We start from the raw sequence: 21,715 nt of genomic DNA, 5'->3' as shown, positions 1-21,715 counted from the left end.
TAGAAGGTCCCCATAGGCTAACATAGCACTTCGGCAGGTTTCATTTGGCGAAGTATTAAAGTCGAAGTTTTTTAAAGAGACAGTACTTTGATTATCGAATCGTCGAATGATTTTTACTTCGAATCAAAGTCAAAGTAAATTCGAAGACGTAATATCCTATTCGATGGTCGAAAGTATCCAAAAAATGACTTTGAATTTTGAATTTTTTTACTTTGAAAATTCCCTCTAATTCACTTCCACCCTTGATAAATCTGCCCCTTAATGTATGTTGCTAATTGAGATTTCCGTTCTGTCTTATCTGTATCCAAATGTAGTCATAAGTAAGAGCACAATCGTATTGTGTTATGTGTTGAGATTATGACATCATAGGATTTTGAATATTATATTTAAGTTATAAATATGTAAAATTGCCTTTCATTCATACAGACTTAATAACAATGTGGTAATAACACTGGGGGCATTGCAGTATTTGACTATTATGGGAAAAAAGGAAAACATAAATAGTAATGTGATTTCATGCAATTTAAGATCATTTTGCGTTTAGAGTACATGGATTTTTCACTGAAAAACTTGACTTGAAAAGCCATCTCTAGATTATAATTTACTTTGGATGGCCATTAGACACAAACAAATTATTCAACAGAATCGTGATGATGAGACAAACAACATGAACATCATCAAGGACCATTGATTAGGCTTAAAGGATAACTTTCACAGATTCAGCTACAGAAAAGAAGAGTTGCCTTCAGCAAACACAGGTTGGCAAGGAATAAGTCTGACTTGTCTGTGAAACTGGGCTCAATATAACCAGGGATACAGAGCAAGATGTATAATACTATAATCATGCATTTTATATTAATAACTCAATCATTATTATTATTATTAATATTATTATAATTTTTACCTTCTTTTTCTGACTCTTTTCATCTTTTTAACTGACCCCATCTAAGAAGAGACAGGATAAAAGTTGATTTGTCACTTTCCCCATGGAATAAGTACAGGAGCTGACTACAGTTTCACTCTTGATAGTCTTTATGATTCTTAAGAAAAAGTCCATGAATTGACATATAGGGGAAGATTTACTAAGGGTCGAAGTGAATTCGAGGGAATTTTCGAAGAAAAAATTCGAAATTCAAAGTAATTTTTTGGATACTTCGACCATTGAATAGGATACTACGACTTCGAATTTACTTCAACTTCGATTTGATATAAAAATTTGAATATTCGACCATTCGATAAAAGTACTGTCTCTCTAAAAAAAACTTTGACTTCAATACTTCACCAAATTAAACCTGCCGAAGTGCTATGTTAGCCTATGGGGACCTTCTACAACATTTTTCAAAGTCTTTACACATCGAATCGTTCGATCCAACGATTTTTATTCGACTGCCGGATTGCCAAATTTGTTGAAAAAACTTCCAATTCGAATTGGAAGTTTTTTAATTCGATGGTTGAATTTCAAAGTTTTTTGTACTTCGAAATTCGACCCTTGATAAATCTGCCCCATAGAATTATGACCAAATATTTGTTTATTGAGTCTGTTTGTCCTTACCATGGCTTTCTGGATTTCTACCAAAGGATTCATGAAAGTTAATTCGCTGATGAAATGGAGCATCATGTGTGAGCTCCTCATGATCGATGTAAAGTTTTTGAAAATGCCATGCAAATTGTTGTTTTTGTAATTTACATATAAATTATAAAAAAAAAATTATAAGCTTGCCTCATGAAGATATGGTGGTTTACGCTGAGTTTAGCAAAAACCTGAAAAAAATCAAGAGATTCGGGGAAAAACTCAGAAAAAAATCAAAAGATTCAGGTTTTTGCTCGATTTTATATGTCTTTTCCCTGAACAGTAGTGATGGGCGATTTTGGGGCATTTCGCTTTGCCCAAAAATTTGCGAATTTCCCGAGAAATTCGCGAAACTGCTAAAAATTAGTGAAATGGCGCTGGCGTCTAATTTTTTACACCAGCATCCATTTTTTTTGATGCTGTGAATTTTCGCTGGCAAATTTTCGCAGTGGTTTACCAAATTTATTCACTGGCGGTGAATCGCGGGATTTCCCCGCAAATTCACGCCTGGCGAATAAATTCACCCATCACTACTAAACAGATTAAATTGAGTTTTTTAATTAATAAATAAGGTCAAATCGGGCATGGGAGTTTGGTTGTGTTTTATTTTTATGAAATATGAAAAAAATTCGGAGATTAGTAAATAACCCCCAAAATGTGCTGTTTTTTTTTTTTTTTTTTTCATTCTCAAGCAAAGGCTTCATGCTGGGAGATTTTACCTGCTCTCCCTAAGACAAGACTTTCACGTTCAGTTTTTCCTGCAGTGGAAATTCCACTAAAAGTGCTATCATAAAAATGATTGTTGGGTTGGCTAACGGAACTATAGCGTGAGTTGTAAAAACCTTTTTGGAACTGGACTTTGAACACATTTCTTAGCTGGAGGTTTATTTGAAGTAAAGATGCTAAGATTTCTTTAGCCTGTAAGGTAATGCAGGTGATGGGCAGAATGAATTGCTTTTCATAGTCAAACTTTTATTATTCATCTGAAAATACATTTCTCAGCTCATGCTGGATACTTACATTTGTTTGTGCGTGTATGTATCTATTTATGTGCTTATATATTTCTATATATTTGCAATATTACAAATGAAATGTATATTCGCGCATTATGAATTTTTCAAAACTCTATTACTGCTATGAACTTCCCTCCTTTTCATAAAATTCCCATTATTGCCTGCCCAAGGGAGCTGAGAATAAATATTGCGGCACACAGAACACACTTGATTTAAAAATATATGCAAATGAGGTGTTAGTGGTTGGGATCTTTCCCTAGAGATAAATCTTTACGAGTCCATTAAATGCTCTTGATTTTTTAGCGTGTGAAATTAAATTCAATATATTGACTTATTCGCTTTGCAGCCTCACAGTTATGAACAGATCTGACTTGTGGTTCTGTCACAGCCTAATCTTTTTTGCTTCTGTGCAATTTTCAAGAAGAAAAGCGAAGGGTTAGATGAACTGATTCTGTGGTGAGAACATGTTATTGGGGGCCACAAAAGCCATATTCTCTGGACTGAGTTGAGAAAAATGCATATAAACAATGTTATATAAGTACAGGTATGGGACTTGTTATCCAGAATGCTCGGGTTAGTGATGGGCGAAATCGTTGTGAAATGCGAATTTTGACGCCGGCGGCAATTCTCGCAGCAATTATAGAAATGTTTTCAGCAGCGAGGAAATTCGCCGCAAATTTGCGCGTGGGGAATAAATTTGCCCGTCACTAATCTGGGTCTTTTTGGATCTCGAAAAAACAATTGAGTTCAGGCAGGATATATCCCAAAAAAGTAATTCGTGGCCTATATGGGTTGGAGTGTCCACAACCAAATTAAGGATATACAGGTATAGGATCCCTTATCCGGAAACCCGATATCCAGAAAGCTCCGAATTACTGAATAGTTGTCTCCCATAGACTCCTTTTTATCCAAATAATCCAAATTTTTAAAAGTGATTTCCTTTTTCTCTGTAATAATGCAACAGTAGCTTGTACGTGATCCCAACTAAAATATAATTAATCCTTATTGGAAGCAAAACCAGCCTATTGAGTTTATTTAATGTTTAAATGAATTTCTAGTAGACTTAAGGCATGAAGACCCAAATTACAGAAAGATCCTTCATCCGGAAAACCCCAGGTCCTGAGCATTCTGGATAACCTGTATACCATATGTGTAAAAAAGGGACTTCACCTCAAACTAATAACCCACCAATATTCCGGTATAGCAAGATCGAAACTTGAATATATAGATATAGTTAAAAATCAATATTTATTTATCACCATACCATATGTGAATTAAAAACATTTAAAACAGCATGGTGATAAATAAATATTGCTTTTTAACTATATCTATATATTCAAGTTTCGATCGTGCTATATATAATATTGGTGGGTTATTAGTTGGAGGCGAAGTCCCTTTCTTTACATCTTTTTGGATCTCCATACTTTGTCTACTAAAAAATAAATTAAACATGAATTAAACCCAATAGGATTGTTTTTTCTCTGTTAAGGATGAATTAAATCTTAACTGGGATCAAGTACAAGGTACTGTTGCATTATTACAGAGAAAAAGGAATTCATTTCTGAAAATGTGAATTATTTGAATAAAATGGAGACTGTGGGAGATGGCAGTCCCGTAATTCAGAGCTTTCTAAAAAACACTATGATTGAAAAAGGTTACCCAGAGAATTAACTTAAATTTACACTATGAGAAATATTAATATATTGATCATCTTTTCAGGTTAAAAAAGCATTAGCATGTGGAATCTGAATCTTTAGTGAGACTTTTTTAAATTTTTTAATTTTTTCCTTTTTTTCACCGTTAATCGAAAAGACCACATAACATAAAAAGCCCTCCAAATACATTCAATTACAGTGGTATTGAATACAGGCATAGTACAATAATCTGGTAAATTAGACATTTCCCTCCAGCAGGGTTTAATCATCCAATTCCAGGGCATTCCCGGGAGAGAACATACGCTCTACAAATCTGTAAAATCCACTGTGCGCTGTCGGGGAGCACGTCGGGTCAGGGTGGGAGTAAGTCAAACTGGAAATTTATAGTACGATTCACCCAAAAATTAAAACATAATCAAAGAATAAGTACTAAACGGAAAAAAAAGGGAAGGGGGAAAGAAAGGAAAGCCAGGAACTTAGACATATCAAGGTTCCATACTGCTTTTAGGGAGGGAAATCGCGTGACTTTTTGTCGCAAAACAAGGACGTCTAAGATGTTTTTCTCTTCCCACTCCTAATTTGCACATGCAAATTAGGATTCGGTTCAGTATTCAGCAGAATCTTTCACAAAGGATTCGGGGTTTCGACCGAAACCAAAATAGTGGGTTCGGTGCATCCCTACTTTTTATCAGTATAAAGCATTATAATTGTATCTCTTCATTGATTATATTGAAAACATTCTCCCTTTTAACATCTGTGACAAAGAGCTATATCCCAATAGGCTGCCTGTATATGATGGGAGGTATATAGCACCCAGCCTGAGGTATTGGCTCCTTTAAATCTCCAGGGTAAGACAGGTTAGGACCCTGGAGCAAGGATGGTTCAGTATGCTGCCCAATTAGTCCGCAGGTGGGGCTGTTTAAGGGAGCCTGGCGGCGAGTGGGGGTGTGTTGGACTGGGAGTCAGAGAGAACCTCTGAACACACGATGTGAAGTGTTTGTGAACAAACTGTGTATTTGACTGCAACTCAAAAGAGCAACTGTTTGTTACCAACGCAAGGAACTTTCCTATGGACTGTAACACTGCAAACCAGTGAGGTTTTCCTTATTATTTGACTGTTATAGCACGGAACTTCTGCCTGTTTAAGTTGTCCGGTTTGAACAATAAAACCCCAGGCAGGAGCCTGTTTCATTTTTGTTGCAAACCTAAGCCTCCTGTCTCCTCTGTAAGAACTGTTTTACCTGAGCCCTACCGGCTGCTTTGAGCTATTCCCCACACATCCTAATTTGTAAAACAATAATGGATTACTAGAAAATTGGTAACTACAGTTCCGTTATCGGCTCGTAATGAAATATATTTTCCCAGCAGTTCATCATACAGTCAGGCAGAGTTCAATTCTCTTGATATTTTTGTTCCTACTGAGATCTTGAAGTTCATGTACAGGAAGAGACTAGATAAGAAAACCATTTAGCAGAAGGTATCATTTTTCAAGAAGATTAGAATTTATTTCAGAAGGGATTTACACAGCACAGTCTGTTAGCTGGAAGAATATGTTTGTGTAATAAAGACAATAAGAAATGACCTCAAGACGCCAGAAAGAAGAATATAGCAGATTAAGGTGTTAGCATAACTTTATGTTTACACAACTGTTTGCCTTTTCCTTTATAATTACCCATATGTAATGATTCTTGCTCTCATGCAGAACAAAAAATACAGTATATGGAGTTAATAGTACAGTATCAGTACAGGAGTGTAAAGATCGGCACCCAACACCAGAACAAATGCCAAGCACCCTGGTCTCAGCTCGTGCTTCACCTGTAGTGTGACCGCCTTTGGCTTCGAGAGGAGCCATCAGCTACTTGGATGCCACCAGGACTTAAACGAGAGGTGCAAGGCTATAGGTTCTGGATAGGCAGAGGGGCACGACTGTAAAGCAAAGTCTTTGGGCAGAAGGTCGTAGTACAAGGCGTTAGGCAATAGAGTAGTCAGATCAGGCCAGGTCGGGGCAGGCAGAGAATAACCGTAGTCAGGCAGGCAAGGGTCAAACAAGGAAGTCAATCAGAGGGGTTGAGCAGAAGAGGTAGTCGGTATTCAGGCAAGGGTCAGAATCCAAAGGTCAGAATAGTCACAAGCCAGGCAGGGGTCACAACAGGAATCAAACAGGTTCAAAAACAGGATTAGCAAAGCTCAGGAAGCACCAGGAATAAACTACTATCACGGGCACTGAATATACAATGAAGTCCCTTTAAATACTTTTTGAATTTCGTGCCACTGCGCGCTGACGTCATCACGTCAGTGCGCATGTTCTACAAATCAGGACACGGTGCGCGCCCACCCCTAATGGAACTGGCGCCTGCAGAGGAGCAGCAGCTCGGCTCTGCGGGCGTCCCTGCCGTCCCCCCACTAGACTACCAGGGTGAGATTTCATTACAAGGAGATACCAATACATTCAAGCAACAGTACTTAATGTAGAACCAAGGGATATCAGCAAATATATGTATACATTAGTGATGGGCGAATTTGGGGCGTTTTGCTTCGCCGGAAAAATTCACGAAACTGCGAAAATGTGCCGGCATTCAAAAAACCGACGCCTGCGTCCATTTTTTTTGACGCCGGCGGATTTTTGCGGCAGTTTTGCAAATTTATTCATGGGATTTTCGCCGCAAATTTGCGCCTGGCGAATAAATTCATGCATATTTGTATGGTGTGGATATGGTGGCTCTGTGGTTGTGTTGCTGCCCTGTTCTGGAGTCCAAAGTTGAATTCTAACTACTAACCCTACTAAGTGTTGTGTGAGTTGTTCAGTCCTAAAATAATTTAGGCAGGGATTAAATGGCAGGCACTGAGGACTTCTTGGATCTTGACTCAATCTTATTTCTTTTTTCCAAGAAATACATGACCAATTTCTGTTTTCATATAAAGTCTTGCCAAGTCCCCAAGCATGTTGTTTGTAAAAATGCTAGGAGCTGATGGAAGGGTTGAAAGATTGCTCTCACTGGATTCTCACTGGAGCAATGAAAATGACATATCTGGAGCTAAAGACTTTGCTTCACCATGGGGCATTTATGATGATTTACTCTTAGGGATGGGCAAATTTGAGCCGTTTCGTTTTGCCAAAAATTCGCCGCCAGCGAATTGTCGCCGACACACATTAAAGTCTATGGGCGTCAAAATAATTTTGTTGAGCGTCTTTTTTTTTTTTTGACGCACGCTGCCATACAAGTCTATGGGCGTCATTTCCACGGCGAAAAAATTCACCCATCCCTATTTACTCTGTTTTAACTGGATGACTAGATCATGCTACCTACTGGAATGCATTCAAATCTCCATGGCACCATGTTCTATGTTCATGCAACTGCAGCTAGAAACATTAATCACAGTTGCTCTATCCCAGAACCACTTGACCAACATTTCTGCTTCTTTTCTGGTAAGCAGCACCCTTATTGGTGCATTCTCTTGAATCCGTCAATTTTTTTTTTGGTTATCTACTTTTGAGAACTTGGAAATTAGTTTAAATTTTATTCTGTTTGGAGAGAAGGGCAACTAAGCTGGTGAAATCTTAGCTATGAGGAAAGACTGGCCAAATTGGGGATGTTCACATTGGAGAAGAGGCGCTTAAGGGGTGATATGATGACTATGTATAAATATATAAGGGGATCATATAATAATCTCTCTAATGCTTTATTTACCAGTGAGAGCTGTGAAGATGTGGAATTCTCTCCCTGAATCAGTTGTACAGGCTGATACATTAGATAGCTTTGAGAAGGGGTTGGATGGCTTAGCAAGTGAGGGAATACAGGGTTATGGGAGATAGCTCATAGTCCAAGTTGATCCAGGGACTAGTCCGAAGTCAGGAAGGAATTTTCTCCCCCTCTGAGGAAAATTGGAGAGGCTTCAAATGGGGTTTTTGCCTTCCTCTGGATCAAGTACCAGTTAGTCAAGTTATATATAGACTTAAAGGGTTGAACTTGATGGATCTTGTCTTTTTCCAACCTAACTGACTATGTTGTCTTTTTCCAACCTCACTGACTATGTTGCTATGTACATAGGTGTTGCTAAACATGGAGTATGCTTTCTCTATTTACAAAATTGTGCTTTTGTGTTGTGACCTGGAAGCTGGAGTTTTGGAAGGAAAAGGCAGTCCAGACACTCCAATCCACGGGTCCAGTTCACATATTAGAGCAGACTTTCCACAGGAACAGACTGTTGCAAACATGTATTTATATACTGAAAGCACCATCTGTTGTTCTCCATATGTTTTCCTGTGAATGGGTATCCTTCATATGCTTCCATACTGGAATTGCTCTACATCCATTGAAGTGAAATAACCTGGGGAAAATACAGTATTGCTGTATAATAAACCATTTCAAAATGTATATATTGGGGTCTGTATTCTGTTCAACTTAATGTGTGAAGGCAATTTATTTTCCATTCTCGTTGGTGCTAATTTATATTGATAAACTTGTTTCACATAAATTAACTGGATTAAGAAGAGCACATGCCGTTGTGAACATGAAAAAAGCAACAAAGAGAAAAAAAACAATTTCAAGCGAATCAATAATAATAAATAAATAAAAATAGAGACCAGTAATTTTAAAGTAAGAATTCCCAAAGGAGAAAATCAATTCTGTATTTTTGTAATGTTCCATATGCTTTAAAAAACTAAGAACTGGAAAGGATGAAGTCAAAGGTTAATTATAAAAAGAAACTGTAGACAAAACAAAAAACTGCCATTTCTGTTAAATCCTGCTGAGAGCAGTTTTTTCTTGCAGGTGAAAATTGAAGCAGCTGTTTGTTATATACTCCAGTAAAGAGTTACAAAATAATAAAGACTAGAGATATTAAATTGACTTGCTCAGAAATATAGGGAACTGAAGTGTGGAAAACTTTTATTTCTATGTTTTACAGTATATTGTGAATTAAACCAGAAGAACTGCATGGTCAAAATGTATCAAGCAGATTTACAATTCCGTTTCAAACTGGCCCAGTAAAAGTTATTTCACTGCTTGTTTGTACAGCTTTTCTGCATCTGTATGCCTCTGTAGTTTCATCCATTAATCCATTCCATCATCCAGTTATTAATCTCTTTGGGGCAGGTCACACAGGCGACAGCAAGTGCAACATTTCCAGGATCCTGCTAAAAATGAGTTATATTGAGGCACAGTAAAATAGTAACTGTTTTGCTTTTTGTATCATTTCTTATTGTAGGTACTTAGTATGTATTAGCTTAGCATAATTGATTCATAAAGTTGTTTTGTGGAATATTAATCACCTTCACAGGTTTTCCCAAGCACTCTCCCATTGATTTGTGGGGACCATTCTTCTGCAGAGGTGGCAGATAGAATAAATGGCCTTTAGTTGATGCAGCTTGTTTACAGTTATTTTTTACCCAACCCTTGAGAACCAAAGCTGAGTGTAATTTCCATAGTGATGTTTCACTTGAATAAGGGCTCTTACACATGAACGTTTTTACCTGCGCTCCCCTGCGTTCCGTTTTTCGGCGTTCAGCCGCAGGGGAGCGCAGGAATAGACGCATTTAATTATTTCAAATGGGGCTGTACTCACACAGGAGCATGTAGGCACCGAACACAGGTTGAGACGCAACATGCTGCATTTTTCCTGCGTTCGGCGCCTACATGCACCTGTGTGAGTACAGCCCCATTTGAAATAATTAAATGCGTCTATTCCTGCGCTCCCCTGCGGCTGAACGCAGAAAAACGGAACGCAGGGGAGCGCATGTAAAAACGCTCATGTGTAAGAGCCCTAAAGCCAATAAAGTGTCCATAAGGCCTATATGGGTGCCCATATTTTATATGACGTTTTTGGGGAAAAGGCTGAGCACCTGTGCAGTATTTCTGTAAATTGGAGTCTTGCCAATGTCCTGCAGTGTATTTCTGTACTTTAACTTTTGCCATAGCAATAAAATCAAATGATATTTGTGAAAAGGTAGCATTTATGCAGCTGGAGTGGGGCTTTTCAACAAAACAATATGAACAATGTAAGGGGAGTATTGCCTCATCAATCCTACTCAAGGGTACATTGAAAGAACAAGATGGGGCTGATAGTATAAGTAGTGATGGGCGAATTTATTTGCCAGGCGGGAAATTGTGGCGAATTTCTGCGTTTCGCCACCGGCGAATAAATTTGTGAAATTGCCGCTAAAATTCGCTGGGGTCAAAATATATTTGATGCCGGCGACAATTCTGACGCTGACCACAATTCTAGGCACCCATTGACTTTAATGTGTGTCAGAATTGTCACCAGTGTTGGAATTGTCGCTGGCGTCGGAATTGTCGCCACGGTCAAAAATATTTGGACGCCGGCATCAAAGTTCGCAAATTTTTTGCTGTTTTGTGAATTTCGCGGGAAATTTGCAAATTTTTCGGTGAAGCGAAACGGGAGAAATTCGCCCATCACTAAGTATAAGAATAAATTGTCAGTGATTGATGTAGGAAAATTTTAACTTTTATTAAAAAAAAGGGTGCATCCCCTGCACTAACATTTTATAATTCAATCTATTCACACTGATGGTGCTCAAGATTTTGCTAAAAAGAGGGGGAGAAATAAAAAGAAAAAATTTAAATTGTATAAAAAAATACACTTTTTGAAGTCAAATGAAAAAAATAGTTTGAAACAGTGTGCTTAGTCCAGTAATTGCTTTGCTTAAATTTTCTAGACGAAAGTACAGCTGATATCCAAAATGCTTGAGACCTGGGATAACGGATCTTTCTGTAATTTGGATCTTCATACCTCAAGTTTACTAGAAAATTGTGTTAATATTAAATAAACCCAATCGGCTGGTTTTGCTACCAATAAGGATAAATTATATCAAGTACAAGCTACTGTATTATTACAGAGAAAAGGGAAATCATTTTTAAAAATCCAGATTATTTGGATAAAATGGAGTCTATGGGAGATGGCCTTTCTGTAATTCGGAGCTTTCTGGATAACGGGTTTCTAGATAACGGATCCCATACCTGTACCAACCAACAAAAAAACCCAAAATGCACCTCTCAACTGGAAGACGTGGTGGGTGCATGTCTGATGAAACTCTATTGTAAAAGGTCTATATGTTGAGCCTCCCTGAAACTTTCAAACTAAATACAATGCAAATCCTTACTCATTTAAATACTGCAAAAGCGGAGTATGTAATCAATATTTGTCATTGGCATGTTGTATGGTCGCTGAAAACTGCAAAAACATAAATTTTTATCCAGAAAATGATCTGGCATTTTACAATTTGTAAAATTAGATAAATGAATGTTATCTATGGAAACAAACCTTACTTTTTAAAAACCAGATATAGATGTAACCAAAGCTTGTGTTTACCAAGGATATAATACATTTCATATGGCTGTGGCCAAGGTGTTCACAGGGAATGTCCTATTTTTTCACCTTTTTAGTGCAAATACACACACAATCACACACTGAATTCTTGGAATGCTGATTTGTTGCAGCTCTCTTTGCTCAGAGATCTGTGGCTGTCTGATTGAATACAGCACTGTCTGTGTGTCGTTCCAATGCCCAAGTCAGTGAGAGGAAGATGCTATTGGCCACAACACAGCCCTGCCTTACTGTCTGCAATGGTGTTGGCTTGTGCCCTCTCACACTCCATGGTCTTGCACTGCTGCCTGAGGCTGGATAGTAAATGACCCCTTATGCTCCATATGTACAATGTCCAGGTGCACTAACCCATAGCAACCAATAAGATGCCTTTAAACATGTGACCAGTAAATGGTACCTTTTGATTTTTGGTTGGTTACTATAGTTGATTAGACAAGTATCAAACTTTTCACCTTTTATTATGTCTCCATTTATGTGCCCCCTTCAGAGTTGCTTAATTCTCACACAGTTCCTTTTCTAATGCTAGCCTATAGCCACTGCTGAATGTGGAACAAACCACAGCAATCAATTGGCATACGTCTTTTGTTGGAGCTAAACTCTCCTTCCTGACCACAACAACAAAGAAAAGGGGCCAACTCATTCGCAAATGGTATATGGTATAGTTGTATATTTTATATGGTGTATTATTAATATGGTATATTTATCAGGTCAAGGGATATAATTCCTAACTCATTTTATTCAGCCATCAGCACAATCGGTGGTGCTATTTTAAACACAGGTTCATAACAGTCAGTGCCACCAACTGGCAGGATATTCCTAGAATATCCCAGATATAGTCCATGTGTAGCCAAGCCATAGAAAGGCTGGTATACTGCAGTCCTTGTTATGATTGTCACTTCAGGTTACACAAATCCAGCGGGGCTAAAGGTTCCATTAGAGTCCAAAGGACATTCATAGGAGGAATGGTCTCTGAGCCTCTATTCAGCAGGTATCTTCTAACGTTCGAATTACCCCCGCTCTGGCCATGCCGTTAGTGGCATACTGGGGAAAGATCCACTCGTTTGGCGATGTCGCCAAACGAGCGAATCATTGAGTCTATGGCCACCTTAACAGAGCATTTGTTTTAGATGGGGTCAGTAGCCCTCATTTAAGAGCTGGATAGAGTCAGAATACGCAGACAAATAATTCAAAAACAATAAAAAATAAATAATGAAGCCCAAATGAAAAGTTGCTTAAGGTGGCCATAGACACACAGATCCTATCGTACGAATCGTGCCGACAGCTTTCATCCAGCGGAGATCGTCGTTTGGTTGATCGGTCAGGTTTGATTTTGACCTGACCGATCCCGCCCATTGCACTTCGTAATAAGATCATTCGGCCATACGGCCGAACAATCAGATTACCCCCGATATAGCCATGCTCGTAAATGGCATATCGGGAAAGATCCTCTCGTTTGGCGATGTCGCCAAACGAGCGGATCTTTGCGTCTATGGCCACCTTTAGAATTGGCCATTCTATAACATACTAAAAGTTAACATAAAGTTGACCCACCCCCTATAAGGGGTTTCCAGGATCCATTGTCAATAAGTTTCTGATCAAAACATTCTAGAGAACTTCCAAGACAAATGTTGAATACTAAAAGGAGCAATACAGACTGACATGTACCTGGAAGCAGTAATAGCCACAATGGCTTTCCTTCGTTTTCCAGCATCTTTATATAAAACTTTTCTCCTGCACGTACCCCTAATTACAATTTATTTTACATTGGCATTTTATCGACAAGATACAAAGTAGAACTTTTTGCTCATAGACTTTGCAATGCATCATAATAGGCTCTTTCATATGATAAACAAAAGACCTTGCATTGATCTTATTATATTACAATAAATATTACCATATTAACAGCTTATCATTTGGTGTCCCAGTCACTGTGTGCTAAATATGCCCTGTCTTGTCTAAACCATTATTAAATGTCAGATCATAGCAAATGTTTTATATATCTGAGCTATTCATTTAATGGGCCTTTTACTTACATTACCACTAAAGCCTCCCATAGTGCAGTGATTTTTTTCCCGATGATTCCAATAGAAAACTTAATGAAATTTAACTTGCATGCTGATGCAAATTGATCACAGCTGAATCCAGTTGCTATAATTTAGGGCAAATGGTAGTGGTGTAACAAGATGTTACTCGGCCCCACAGCAAATTCATTTTAGGGCCCCCAAACATATCCAAAGGTTGTCCTGTTCTACCAAAAGATATTGAAATTGGTCATTATGTGGGTCTCATTGGGCCTCCTATACCTCCTGGGCCCCCCTGCAACTGCAGGGTCTGCTTTCTCTGTAGTTACGCCCCTGGCAACTGGAGTGGTGTATGTGCACAGTTCTTTGGATAAATCTGGGTTGTGCCCATTGATACAGGCTGCTGTGGGAACCCTGGAGCTACTGCCTGTTTTGGAGGTGGCAGTAGGTGCAAGGTTCCCACAAGAGCATATGTCAATATCATTTGATTTGGAACTGGAGGCAGGAGGAAGGCAATGACAAGAGACAAGCACTAATGACCAGTTCTGACTACCTAAAGGGACAAATAATAACAATATAGTAACTGGTGAGTCCCAATGAGGTCCCCTATATAGGCAAACCTAAGGCTAGGTGGGGAGAAGAGATTTGGTAGTGTTGGTATACTAAAATAATATAAGGTTGTAAGCATACAGGTAAGTCCCTGGCACCAGAGGTCTAAGGGTTATCTTATACAGCAGAAACAAGTCTGGATTCTCCAGCAGCATGTATACCCTGTGTGCCTTTAGCAAATATCAGCCACAAAGCTTGTTTTATTACACACAGAAAACTGGTACTAATAAAATGATTTGTCTTTGCTCTGGTACAGAACTGTTTTTATCGTTTATGGCAATTACTGTTCCCCTTTTGACTAAAACCCGGGAATTATTGTTCCTCTTTTCTTTAACTGCAAGTGTTCGGCAAGGGTATATAATCTCAGACAACTAAGTGTGGCATTTCAAGCTCTCCGTATCATACTGACAAGTGTGTTATTGTGGCTGTTTGTAAGACTAATCCCAAGAGCTTACACTAAAAGTACAGGAGTCCAAAACCAATTCATAGAAGAAATTGCGATTTATTAGCAGGGCATTTTGTACTCGCATTCAGACAGGCTTTAACATCGTTGGCACACACAGGTTTCATACACATGAATTTTTCAGGCAGACCCATCATAGCCATGTAAAGCATTCCACTACCAAAATATACAACCCCAGTTGCTATAGATACATCCCTTTCCAGGACCTTGCACCACCTAGCGTACGCTCTACACCCCCCTGCCCTACTCCAGATAGGAATTTTTCTTGTTTCTGCTTCGGGATGTTTCCGCTGGCCCTAAACTGTCACTTCTGCCCTGTCTTGGCTGAGCCATTGCTTCTAGGCCGCTACCTCCTCATTGAGCTACCCATGCTAGCTACCTAGTACTTCTTACTAGAGACACTCACTCTACCTGATCCTGTCCAGCTGATGTCCAGGAGGAGAAGAATTATGCCCTGGGTGTGTTCTCCCTGTGCACTCTAGTGGCTGGAGTGTAAACTACAACTAAACTTGAGCTTTAACACTATTGCCACCTAGTGGCCATTCTAACACATTACAATTATTCCCATTACTTTTGTTCTAACCACAGATATCTAACATTAACAAACACATTCCAGTACAGTAACAGTTACATTCACACCAATTATTCAGTGTACCCCCTTACATGTTTCCTAAGACTCTTGTCTTTATTTCTCTGTTAATAATAATTTATTCTGAAGAACCTTGTCTTGAAGTCTTGCTCAGAAATAAGGTTCTTGTAAAAAACTACCAACAGCAGTGGGAGCCGAGCATAGTGTAAATTGCAAGGAACACAGCTGCCTGTAGGAAACTGCAACTGCATTGTGTTAAGTAAATTACCATTTTAGTGTTTGAAGCCACGTCTAAAAATCTTAAGGCTAAAGATCAGGTTAGGGACCACTGTGGCATAATCTGTTGTTCACACGATAATTGGAAATCTTCCCTGAAGTGTCAAATGTCACATTTGATGCATGACATCAGCAATTTACTAAAACACAAATTTGCACTGTATGTCAAATTTTGGTGGATTAACTTCAAATCGATGTAGCTTATAGGTGCCGTTTATTGATCCCTAGGGCTAATTTGTCCCAATGCAATAACAATATATGCTTCCTATCAGCAATTATATGTCAGATGCCTGGAGCGAGCAGAAAAATTAAAATTGATCTCTAATTGGTTGCTGTGTGTTCTTGCACTGGTTCTTGTACTTTGCCTGGTTCTGCAACAGAATATAGAACACTTGCCTTTTAACAATTAAAATGAATTTTTATTATCTCATGCATGTTTAATTTCCTCTACTGAGTTAGTAATGTGTCTAAACATATACTGTACCTACATTAGTCTCAATAAGTCCACAGGGAGGCTGTTTCATTTTATTTTTCTTTGTTGACATGGCCTAAAAAAAATTAAAACTATAATTGAGGATGGGCCTCTTAGTGCCCATTGACATTGGATTTAAGGCATTGCAGCGCTTTGCACTTCTTGCCAGGTTACAGTAACCTGTAAATTGTGAATATAAATTTCCCTAAATTACCATTCAGTCTGTATTCTTCCTTAGGATTTTGTACCTTTTGGAACCTGTAAACTGTGAATATAAATTTCCATAAATTAACATTCAGTCTGTATTCTTCCTTAGGATTTTGTACCTATTCTGTCATTATCTTCTTATATGTAAGATTCCATTCTGATTTTCTCCAGTTAAATCAATATTACTAATAATTGAATAATAAATCAATTTGCATTTGACCTACACCACTTATTATTCCTTTTGTGATAAACACATCTTATTACTTTTCCTCCTCTTCACCTTTTCCTATTAACCTTGACAATATAAGCCTCAACACAGCTGTATATTTAGGAGGGAAGAGGGTACAGGGGACGGGTGGCACATAGACGTGCTTGTGAACATCTCCTACCCACCTGCTAACTTACATGTCATTTAGACATGTCCTTATAGCAAGCCGTAGGGCAGGCAGTATGGATAGGGCTTCCTTGTGCCCATTAGTGCAGTGCTCTACACCTATTGATGTATTTATATTCTGGCAATGCCCCTGCCTCAAATCCAATATCAATGGGCACTAAGAGGCAGAATTAACATATAATTGAATATGTTTTTCTGAAGATTTATAGAAAAGTAATACAAACTGTGAAGTAGAGATGAACGGAATCCTATTTGTCATAAACTCTCATTTTCATGTCTGGACAACTGCAGAAAGCCTGTAGGAATGTGTCAGAATTACTAAGAAGGAAGCACCATGATCTTCTTTATGTAGAAAAGTGTCCCAGACTGCTGAAACTCCAACATTGAGTTAGAAGCCTGGGAGTGGAGAGACACAGGAACGTGTCGGTGTCCCTGAAAGTGATTGCACTTTTCATGCACAGTCATATTGAATAAGATGTGATAGCTGTCTTCAATAATTACCATGGGTGCATATACCTATTAATAATAACATATAAATACATGGATCTTGTACAACCAGAAAAAAAAACATTTGATAATATTATATACTTACTGTATCATCAATATTTCAAAGACAAAGTTCATTTGTAGGGGTGATGCATAAGAAGCACTCTTCTGGTTTCTCTAGTGGCCGAAACAAGGAATTCAATACCTGGGAGACCCCTTGCAGAACAATACCTCTCATACTAGGGATCCCATCCAAATATGCTTTCCAGAATCTACAACAATTTAGATACTTTCAAATTCTTCACATATTCTAGTCTCAGTTTGGTTCACTTTCTCCTGTTTTAAGTGCACTGGCAATGTGTCAAGACTATCAGGGACTTGAACCCTGTCATTCATGTTACTTGAGTATTTTCCTACCGAGCCACTAGAGCCATTTGGAGCTCACTGTTCAGACTGTCCATATAGACTACTGTTGCCTCTGTTATTCCCCTTGTCTCCACCCCTAATCTCATTAAGGCCAGTTGTCAGAAATAATGATGGGCGAATTTATTCGGCAGGCGCAAATTCGCGGCGAATTTGCATGTTTCACTTCTGGCGAATAAATTCGTATAAAGCCCGCAAAAATTAGTTGGCGGAAATTCGCCGGCGTCAAAAAAATGGATGCCGGCATCAAAAACAGATGCCGGCGCCGTTTTGCTAATTTTTCGGGCAAATTCGCCCATCACTAGTCAGAAATCTTATCATCAAGGCCCAAACCTTCCAGCCAGCTATTGCTGGATCATTGACCCGTGTCTGTGTTCTAGCCCCTTTTGCCTGTGTTTCTGATTTGCCCTGTTCTTGCTTATTCCACAGTCCTCTTAATACCTTGTCCCTGCTACCCATCTTGATATGATCTCCTGGTTTTTGACCCTTCGCCTGTTCCATGGACTTGTGTTGCCTGCTGCCTGCCAAAAACCTCTTGCCTGTTCCTTGGACTTGTATTGCCTGTTGCCCATGTAAGACCTCTTGCCTATTTACATGGACTTGCATCAGCCTGCAGCCTGCCCCTGACCTCTGGTTTGTTATACAGATTTATCTTTCGGATTATCTATCTTTCGGATTATACTCTCTTTTCTCATTTCTCATCTCTGTTCAAGTTACCTATTAAACATTGTTTTGAGCACATTTCCCGTATTCTGGTTCTTCTAACACCAAACATGGTGTCACTTAGTTACCATGCATTTAGAATCCTACCTACTCAACTGTGGCCCAGCATGACACAGTGGAAGAGACTTTTTATTTTATAGAACAGCCTATTAAGTCTGCATCCAGGCTATATCGTAACCATAGATTCAAAACGTGTATTACTGGAAAGGTCCAAAGGGAAGCATATGGAAAAAAAATAAGAAAAAAATATATATAGTGCATTGTTCTCTCTAATATGCACACAAAAATATTTGTGTACCAAAAACCAACAAAAAAGCCATGCACACATCAAACGTTAGTGTGATACAAAATAACCAGAAAAGGTAATGATGAAATAAAGGTAGTGCAAGAAACAGAACCCACTTGTTCATTTCCACTAAAACTCTGGTGTTCACAATATACTCACAGGGGGTCATTTATCAACACTGGGCACATTTGCCCGTGGGCAGTAACCCATGGCAACCAATCAGATTGCTGCATTCATTGTTCTACTTGCAGCTGGCTTTTAAAAGCTAATCGCTGATTGGTTGCTATAGGTAACTGCCCATGGGCAAATTTGCCCAGTGTTGATAAATGAGCCCCACAGACTTCTCAGAGAGGAGTGTATCACAATATTCCATATCAAGTAGCTGTATTGTAGTGACTCTTCTCCTTAGGAACAATAAAAAGTGGCATGTGCAAATATGTCTTTAAAAATGTTAATACAAAAATGATGCACTCACAATAAAACGTTAAGGGGGAAATGTAATAGAATTTGCAAAGAGAACAAATTTGTTTATAAAAATTTGCATGTCGCAATGTAATATTTTTCATTAGGCTTTTATTGCATTGCGAATCTTAATTGCGAATCTTGAACACCTACTTGAAGGTGGCGTAAACTTTTGGAGCAAACGTAACAACTTTTTCATGAAGAAGTTTGATTACATAACTGCGCACTATCGCAAACTATAAAATCCGCAATTACCCCTCATGTGAGGGGCAAAGTGTTTGAAAAGACAAAATTGTTTACGTTGCGAACATTTATTCACACTGCGAATGATTTTTACGTTAGTGACAAATGTTACATTTCCCCATAAACGTTTGCATCATATACTGTAAAACACTCATTCACTGCAGTAACAAACTCTAATTCTTTTGGCGTCTTCTTCTCACTACTGGGCATGACCCCGAAGCATGTGAATGTCTCTATGTAGATGTCCTGATGACCATGTATAGTAGGTTAATAGCAAGATAGATGAATCCGTATAAACTCATCTATCAGCTCTACACAACTCCTCTAAAATCAAAGCAATGGGCAAAAGAGATGATACCTGGCCTATGTTTGGAACCCCTGCAGCCAACTTTCTACATATAATCTTGGCCTCCCCAACAATAGCTGCCTTTTGGTCTCCTTAGCAACTTCACTTGATTTCCCACGAGTACTTTCCCTCACAGTGTGTCTGTCAGGTGTAATAAACCACTTAGTGCCTACTGCCCATACTTGCTTCCACTGACACCACTGAGAAATGCCAGATATGCCCCATGTGCCATTTGCTTTTTTAGACCATAATACTTTTTTATGCTTTGTGTATATTTATTCTCTGTACTATATACTTTTTAATATTGCTAAGGGAACTATAATTTCAGTGCAATAGTTTGACAGGTACAGACAAAGTAATAAAACAGTAGTAGCATTCCTGAGTAATTAAATCACAATTTTTTTTTTCAAGTAGAAATGGTTTCATTTGGCAAGGGGAGTAGGTGTCATCAATCTTACTGAATACAGTGAATAAGCAGAACGTGAATCAAGAAACTGGAACATTGGTCAGAAGCCACAGCTCAGTGACAGGGATAAATGGTCGCTTAATAGGATTTTTGCTTAAAACCACAGAACAACAGCTTCCAATATCTCAGGAGAAATGAATCTACTCAGGGGCGTAACTATAGAGGAAGCAGACCCTGAGGCTGCAGGGGGGCCCAGGAGGTATAGGGGCCCCATGGGCCCTAATTCATATAAAATTTCAATAAATATTGGAGAAACAAGTCAACCCCAAAACATTTTGGGGGCCTGAAAAATAATTTGCTGTGGGGCCCAGTAATATCTAGTTACGCCACTGAATCTACTCCTCCTCTCTCTCAATCTCAACAAAAGGTTTTGTTACTTTCACAACTGCCATTAATCTTAGCACTGCCATTCAGGAACTCTCTGTAACAGAGTCTCAATCCAAATGAGTTTCTATAACAACCCCTGAATCCATGGATACATCCTGAAATCGCTAAAGATTGAATTATAAAAAATGAAACTAAGAATCATAATCAATTTTGTAATGTATTACAATATTGTTAAACTACTAGGGATACTTTTCAGCCTTAAGTAAACGAGACTGTGTTTTGCTGTTGACACTTTAACCAACACTATGGGGCCCATTCACTAAGTTCAAGTGAAGGAATAGAGGAAAAATAGTTTGAATTTCGAATGTTTTTTTTGGCTACTTCGACCATTGAATTGGCTACTTCGACCTTCGACTACGATTTCAACTTCGAAACGAACGATTCTAACTAAAAATCGTTCGAATATTCGACCATTCGATAATCGAAGTACTGTCTCTTTAAAAATTTCTTTGACCCCCTAGTTCGCCACCTAAAACCTACCGAGGACAATGTTAGCCTATGGGGAAGGTCCACATAGGCTTGCTAACAATTTTCTGATCGAAGGATAATCGTTCGATTGATGGATTAAAATCCTTTGAATCGTTCGATTCGAAGGATTTAATTGTTAATCTATCTAACGAATTGCGCAAAATCCTTCGTCTTCGATATTCGAAGTCGAAGGATTTTAATTCGGCAGTCGAATATCGAGGGTTAATTAACCCTCAATATTCGACCTTGATACATCTGCCCCTATGTTTAGTGAAGATCTGTTTAGATGAAGCAAACCTGTTGAAATGTCCAGTTTATGTTTAGTCATTCAAAGCCTGATCATTTCACCTCAAAAGATAAGATGCAATTAAAAAGAGATAAAGAACAGCAGTGTCCCTGATGGAGGTGCAACTTTGCAACCCCTTGTATACTACCACTTGTATCAAGGGCCTTTGAACATGACTCTTATGGTAAGGTCTTAGTGAGCAGGCCTCCACTAAGCCATAGTTGCTAGTTATGGGTAAACCCCCTTCCCATATTTTATTATTTCCATATGGGGCAGTGAATGGAAAATGACTTCTCTCCTAGGTCCAAGTCCAACAGGCAAAATGTTTGTGAGCCAATTCACAGGCACAAGAGTCAACAGTCCAAAACTTTAGAACGGTGGAAGAAAGCAAACACGTGATTTTTTTTATACTTGCTTTCTAAGAAGAGAGAGCAGAAGCCTAGCCCTTGACTTTTATCTAATACTGCACAGAAGATTACTAATTTTGAAAAGAAGGAATATCAGCCTTGAACATACAGTACAATTT

The sequence above is a fragment of the Xenopus laevis genome, chromosome 6S (genome assembly GCF_017654675.1).
Source record: "Xenopus laevis strain J_2021 chromosome 6S, Xenopus_laevis_v10.1, whole genome shotgun sequence".
NCBI classification, from domain to species: domain Eukaryota; kingdom Metazoa; phylum Chordata; class Amphibia; order Anura; family Pipidae; genus Xenopus; species Xenopus laevis.
The sequence above is the reverse complement of the archived record's forward strand: the minus strand, read 5'-3'. Positions refer to the sequence as shown.